This window comes from Sorex fumeus, unplaced genomic scaffold (assembly GCF_029834395.1).
Source record: "Sorex fumeus unplaced genomic scaffold, SorFum_2.1 ptg000191l, whole genome shotgun sequence".
NCBI classification, from domain to species: domain Eukaryota; kingdom Metazoa; phylum Chordata; class Mammalia; order Eulipotyphla; family Soricidae; genus Sorex; species Sorex fumeus.
The window spans coordinates 4,797,079-4,804,980 of NW_026606248.1; positions in this window are offsets into that span (position 1 = coordinate 4,797,079).

Consider the following 7,902-nt stretch of genomic DNA (forward strand, 5'->3'; position numbering starts at 1 on the left):
TCATAGCATTTTAAAATAATTATATCCAAACTTAAATTCACTATTAGAGGGGATTTCTAAAAAGTTTAATTTGTATTTGGCAAAAGAAACTGAGCTAAAAATCAAAAGACACCCTACCTCATAGGAGATTTGCATGCAATATATCAGAATAAGGACTATTATCTAGAATATATAAACTACTCAAAAGCTCAGAAACAAAGAGAATCATAAACCAAGAAATGGGGCAAAAGGAAGAGGAAACATTTCCATGAAGAGGACATGTTAAGGGCCAATAAGCATATTACAAAGTGTTTTTATTATCAGGGAAATGAAAGTCAAAACAACAATGAGATTGTCATCTCACATCTGTGATAATGACATACATCAAAATAATTGGAAATAGTGTTGGGAGCGATAGCACAGTGGTAAGGCGTTTGCCTTGCATGCAGCCAACATGGCCGACCCGAGTTCGAATCCTCCGCCCCTCTCAGAGAGCCCGGCAAGCTACCAAGAGTATCTCGCCCGCACGGCAGAGCCTGGCAAGCTCCCCGTGACGTATTCGATGTGCCAGACACAGTAACAACAAAGTCTCCAATGGAGACGTTATTGGGCCCGCTCAAGCAAATCGATGATCAACGGGAGGGCCTTTACTTACTTTACTTTACTAGTGTTGGCAGAGATGTGGTAAAGAAAAGGAATTCTCGTTCACTGCTGGTGAGAATGCTGTCTGCATCAGCCTGCATGAAAACATCATGGTAGTTTCTTAGAAAGAAATAAAGCTTCCTTAAGACCTAACGATTCCAGGGGCTGGGATGATAGCACAGTGGGTAGGGCAGTTACCTTGCATGCGGCTGATCCAGTTCGATTCCCAGCATCTCATATGGTCCCCGCAGCACGTCCAGGAGTAATTCCTGAGTGCATAAGCCAAGAGTAGCCCCTGTGCATCGCTGGGTGTGACTCAAAAAGAAAAAAAAACCTAATGATTCAACTTTTGGGCATCTACTTCTGAAACATAAAACATTAATATTAAAAGATACATGATGCAGACCTACGCTCATTGCTGTGTACAATACAATAGTCAGAATAAAAATAAAATCCAAATATCCTGGGTACATAAACATGACAAAATATTATGCAGCAGTGAGAAAAGATGAAATCATGCAGTATGATGAAACTTGGATGGAACTTGTGGGTATCATGCTGAGAGAAGTAAGCCAGAGGTAGAAAGATAAGCATCAAATGACTTCATTTATTTGTGGTTTAGAAGGAAGCATAGAAAAAGATTCTGAAAACTAGAGGAAATTTTGGAAAACTTTATAGCGCTACTTAAAATTATCTCTTTTTTATGTCTAAATAACACACTTTATTTTAAATAACTATATCATGAATTATATATAGTAATTAAGTAACAATATATGTAAATCTTCATACTTTATCATATACATATGCTTTATATATTTTATATTTCTTTTAAATTTGCTAATGTGTCAAAGGTGGCATATATTCATACTATGAAGTGCTGAACATCTACATTCAACATAACCATTTTTACATTATTGTATAAATGAAACTACAATGTTTTAGCTCACCATATGAAGTTCAAGAGCAGACAAAGCTATCTATGGGTTAAAAAGGTAATATCCATAGCAAGATGGAAAGTAATTTTAAGTAGCTTAAGAAAATTTTCTGGGTAAACATATGTAGTTGATGAAACATATGTCATTGATCTGCATATATTCTTTATGATAATTCATTGTTTCTGATCCATACAATTCTGGGAGTTATACTCCCAGAGATAAAAATGCGAAAAAGACATAAAAGTTTGCTTATGACTTGAAAATAAAGTGAAATTTTATGGAGCATAGACAAGAAAATTGTCACGTTTTACTCTTCATTCACACCAAATAATGATAGGGAATAAATTTACCACAAAATCCTGGACTTCAATATTATAAGAGTATTACTAATTGCCTTGAGCTTTGTGGGAACCAAGAGAACCAACTTTAAGATGAAGTGGATACATGGGAAACAATTGTATCTCACTGTGTTCATGTTTCACTTTTGTTTTGTTTTGTTTGAGGCCAGGCCTAGTGGGCCTCAGGGGGACCATATGTGTGCAAGAGGTCAAATCTTGGTTGACCCCATGCAGTGCAAGCTGTGGGTTTTCAGAAAAACATAATTACCCAGAAATACATGAAAGACATAATATTTTCAGGGTCATATGTTGTGGCTTGGGCTACTGGTATGCATTAAAAGAGAAAACTCTACAAAAATATGCTATTTCCTAAAATTTGAGTTCCTATAGAAACCTAAAGCAATTAAATAAATATTTCCTTAGTAAAGATTCTAAAACACAGCAGTAAATAAATGACCGAAAGAAGGAGGGAATAAGAAAAAAATGCTAGGGAAAATGAGAAAAGAGGCATGGTGGGGAGGAAGAAAGCGGAGGAAAAATCAGAAAAGAAAATAACCCAGGTTAGGTGCCTGGGTAAAGAAGAAAGTTAAGTAGAGAGGAGAGATAACTCACAGAAGAGTTAGCAGTAAATTGAAGTTGCTTGTGAGAATAAGATTGAGATTCTCAGTGCTAAAAAATCTTATCAAGAGATCTTTATAGTAAACATAAAAGGAGAGGTCTTTGGTTAAACTAAGTAATAAGAAGGTGGAAACTTGCATTTTAAGTAACTGAATCCATCAAAGATATCTTTGAAGCATCTTTTAAATAAAGATCAATCTATTGATAATTAAAAAATACTTCTCTGGAAAATGGGAGAATTAAATATATTCAACCTAGGATTTTAAAAAAAATGTTACAAGTCTCTAAAAATCTACATTTATAAATACAATGAAATTGCCCCCAGATTAACATTTATATCAGTGCATCTAATAAGTGCTTGGTGCTGTATAAATGATGAGAGATAAAAATAAAAGAAATGAAGGTGTAACCTCTGCTTTACATTTTAGGAAACTACAGGATTCAGCCAGTAGTCTATTATTATTACAGTAAGAGTTGTCTATATTATGCTTCAGAGCACAAAACTGGACTTGAATGTTGAAAATAGAGCATGAGAACTCAAGATATTAGAAACTTGCTGCTTGGCTTCAGGCTGTCCTGGGCACTTCTGTGGAGTGCTAGGAAAGCAAACCACAACTGTTTCACAATCCTCCAATGTTTTCTAATTACCCTTAGGACAAGATTGAAAATCTTTATGATTTATAATAATTGTTTTCAAATAGTGGGAAATGCATTATAGAAGACCCTCAAGATAATATTAGATAGTACTGCAAATCGTGGTACATGGCTGAGACACCAAATTACTATGACTTGCATGATGAGGAAGTTGCCTGGTTTTCAGCATTATTTCCAATGGAGAAAGATTATATTAGTTCTAGAAGAGTTTTACATTTATCTTAATACTTGCTTAATGTCCTTTGTGAAGAAGAAAACAAAAATGAGAGATCCTGCTCAGCATCTTCTGATAAGAAGCACATTTTAAAAAGCTTATTTTGCTTCAGCTTGGTTCTTTCGAAGAGCAACCTTCTATTTAAAATTATGTGATGCTTGTATTGCATTAATACACAAATGAAAATTTTGCATTTATGTATAATGCAAGTAAAACACTGATGTTTTCATCCAAAAAATTTATTTTAGATTATAAGTGAAGATTTAAAAACAACTTAAAATTAAGTACTAGAGATAATCCAGTAGGCAAAATCATTAAAATGAGATCAAATATCAAAATTAAAAGACAGGTTTACAAGTCCTGTTAGGAACTGGGAGTGTGCCAGGGGCCTAGGGCACAGAAGCGGCTCCTATATGCACCCTGGTAGAGCAAAATCCTTCAAGCACCAGTGAGAGCAACACCCTGAACATTGCACAGCACAGGGGGGCAGTGGCCAAGCACAGGTGTGATCAAAACAAAACAAAATATCCTGCTGTTCAAATCCTTTTCCAGTTACTTTCATGTCACAAAAGCATCTACTCTTTTTGGGGAAATTTTCCTTATTTCAAATGCAGTCTTCTTTACCAGGTCTGGCCTCACAGATGCAAGTTTTCTAGTTGGAAATCTTTCTTATCTTTTTTCTCCTTGCTGTCTCAATCACTAACTCTTAATCGCATTTTAAGGGGTCTTCAGTATACATCTGGAAGACTGTCTTTCCTTTTGACCTCATGTGAATTATTTAATGAAACTATTTAGCAAATGTATAAATATATAATTTCTAAATGCCTGGAAGTTCTAGGAAAATAGAGATTTCGAAACAACTGTCTGGGCAGTGTTCAATATTTCTCCAACTGAATTAAATGAGGTAAGAATGGGCAATGCATGACAGAGCCTGGCAAGCTACCTGTGGTGTATTCGATATGCCAAAAACAGTAACAATAACGGGCCTCATTGCCTGACCCTGAAAGAGGCTCCAATATGGCATCGTTGGGAAGGACAAGTAAGGAGAAGCTGCTAAAATCACAGGGCTGGGTCGAATGGAAATGTTACTGGCACCCACTCAAGCAAATTGACGAACAATGGGGTGATAGTGATAGTGATAGTGAATCAAATATTTATTTCTTTTGTGCATACATGCAACATAATGTATAAGGCATGGCTGCCCATGCACACACAGAGAGCTCATTTTCTTTGGATTTTTTGAAAGTTACTTTTTGTTTTGTTTTTATTTTTGGATGACTACACCCAGAAGTACTAAGGAGTTACTCCTGGCTCTGCACTCAGGAATCACTCCTGGCAGTGCTCAGGATACCATCTGGGATGTTGAGGATCGAACCCAGGTCCACTGTATTCCAGGTAAACACCTTGCCCACTGAACAAATCTTCAAACTTCAAAAGTGCTTATTTTCTTAAATGTGAAAAATGTTGAACAATTCTGCCACAATGTTTTTAAAATATGTGCTCTACATACTTTAGTCAGCTCCCAACCCTGTGAAAGCTTATCAAACCAGATATTAGCTTTCATGCAGGATTTAGGATGAGATAACTGTCATACATCTTGTGGTAGTGATCTATTCATCAATATGTGTTTTCTGTCAATCATGTGGGTTAAAAATGCTAGTGTCAACCCAGAGATTTGATTCATTTTTCAAGGTTATTCATAGTAAAGCTCATGAAAAACAGAGCAGACAAGCACGTCATATTGTCCAGTTCTTTTCTGATGAGTATGAATGTTAAATGCCATTTTGACAACCTGGAGAAAGCAGCTTAATGTTACTGTTTAGATAAGATGTTTGGGTTTATTGTTCATTCTACAGATTAGGAGCAATTACATTAAACTTTGAGGAAGGGCAATGTCTTTTGGAGAGTATTAGCTTTGCATTATGGAAGACCACGGTAAGCTCATTTTCCCCCTTTGGAGTTATCTTCAAAGCACATGGCATTACACTTTACATTTGTGCATTTATTTTCACTGACGTTTAAACTACAATACAACAGCTCTGCATGCACAGAATCCCATTCTCAGAGCAAAATGAAGACTAGAGAACTGACTCTGATCTAAATAGAACGTGCTTTGAGGTAAATATGCAATCATAATTGTATTGTATTGTTGTATTACCAAAGTGAGTTTGAAATTAAAGAATGGATAACACCTAAATTCAAAGGTGATGAATAACCAAAAGCCTGTTTCAAGTGGGCTGGACAAGCTGTGAAATGTTCAAATAACCTTGTCTCCTATGGTTCAGGTTACCTAATAAATAACAATAAAATATAAACAGGATCTGATATATCCTTTCAAATCATAATAGCTCAAATCATAAAGCTCCCTTTATTATATAAAAAATATAGCTCTCTATCAAAATGGTAACTTGACCAGGCTATTAATATGCACCTCACTTTATACTTCACTTGAGACAATACATCTGAAACATAATAAGTTGCTAGAGTGTTCTAATGCATGATAATGCATATCATCTACTTCATTATTTCCTGATATTATGACATTGCTATCCAATCCAAAGGCATAATAAGGAGCTTGAGATCTCATGTTATCATTCAATGAAGTTCAATTAAGAATTATTAACCTTTGATCTAACTCACACACTTAATGGACAATGAGTGGTACTGGATAGAACTTTAAAAGGTGAACTTGGACAAGAGTAGACAACAGATTTTTTTCTGAAGAGTGACAGTCCTCTAAAATAACCATTTTCACTGAAGCATTAGATATCTGATATTACTGGTTGCTGAAATGACGATGACAACCTCCAATCATATGCTATCAATATTGTAGGTATTTTATGACAAGATACTTAAGAGAGTTGGTTGAGCTCATGGGATGGGGGGGGGGGGGACCAGCATGTCCTTCCTGCCCCACCAAGACCAGGAGTTGCCCCACATAAGCGGCTCTTCAGCACGGCCATGGCCCCAGAGGCATGTGAACCTAATTCAGAACCCAACAGCTTTTGGCAGAAATGTGAATGGGCTATGCATTAAACTACGGCACCATGCCCCCTCAGGAGGAAAAAGGTGTCTTTCTCTTCTGCCACCACCACCCTGTGGCACGGTGGCCACCACCTTGGAGCTTATTGGACAGCCAGGTATGAGCCGGCAGTGATGGGGCAAGTGTGGCCTCATGGGATGGGGGGGTGGGGTGGAGCAGGCATGTCCTTCCTGCCCCGCCGAGACCACGAGTTGCCCCCCCACGAGCGGCTCTCCAGCACAGTCATGGATCCAGAGACACACAAACCAATCTCGGAACTATGTGGCTTTTGGCAGAAATCCCTCCAGACTTAATTAGTAAAATATCAAAAATCCACAATCGCGCAGCTGCAATAGCGGCCACAAGACATCATAAGGTCTTCAGAACCAGCAATAGAAAACAAATTATTTCACGATGCCTCTTCAGCAGGTCTGATTGTTGGGGTAAACTTCAAAATAATAATGGTGCATCTTTTGTCAAAAATAATGAATGTAATCAAAATAGAGAGAGAGAGTGAAGTGGAAATCATTTGCCTCACAGGCATGGGGAGAGGTGGAAAGGAGGGTATATTGGGGTTCTTGGTGGTGGAAAATATGTACTGGTGAAGGCATGGGTGTTTGATCATTATATGACCGAGACTTAAACCTGGAAGCTTTGTAACTGTCCTCACGGTGATTCAATAAATAAATTTAAAAAAAAGAAATGAAAAAAGAGAGTTGGTTGAGACAACCTATAATACAGACATAATTTTGATCATTTATGTATTTAATGTTTTAACTATGAACAACCTGAACTTGTATAAATTTATTTTAAATCATATCAACCATCTTTATCATGACTAAATTAATAAAATATAAAAAATCACCAAATTGAATTATTACTAAACAAGAAATTTCATTGCTCAAAATTCAATATTAACAAATGTATGCTAATAAATGTATATAACCATGGCCTAGAGAGATAGAACAGAAGGTAAGTCACTTAAATTGCACAAGGCTGTCCTGGGTTTGATCTCTGGCATCATATACGTTCCCCTGAATATCTCAATGGCTAATCCATAAGCACAGAGTCAAAAGTAAGCCCTGAGCACCACTGAGCATGACCCCCAAAACCAAAACTACATGCACAAGTTTTATCACTTGACCACTTGATCATTTGCCATCCTGTTAATCATCCATTTGCTTGAGCAGGCACCAGTAACCTCTCCATTCATCCCTGTTGCGTGCCAGTGTAGCCCAATGGCATCTGCTCATTCCAGGAAAACGAACAGCTTCAAACCGATCATTCAGGGTCTTGACGAAGAAGTCTTACCATCTCATAGGTGGGCGTCCATGTGATCTTCCTGTGGAATCCAGTTGGTAATCACTATAGTCCAGCGGTCATATCCAAATCTCATTATGTGTCCAATTCATCTGATTTTCGACACCGTGGTAAACGAGACAGCATCCCTGATTCTTGATTGTCAATGGAGGTCAGAACTCCGGATTCTTTCTCTCATTT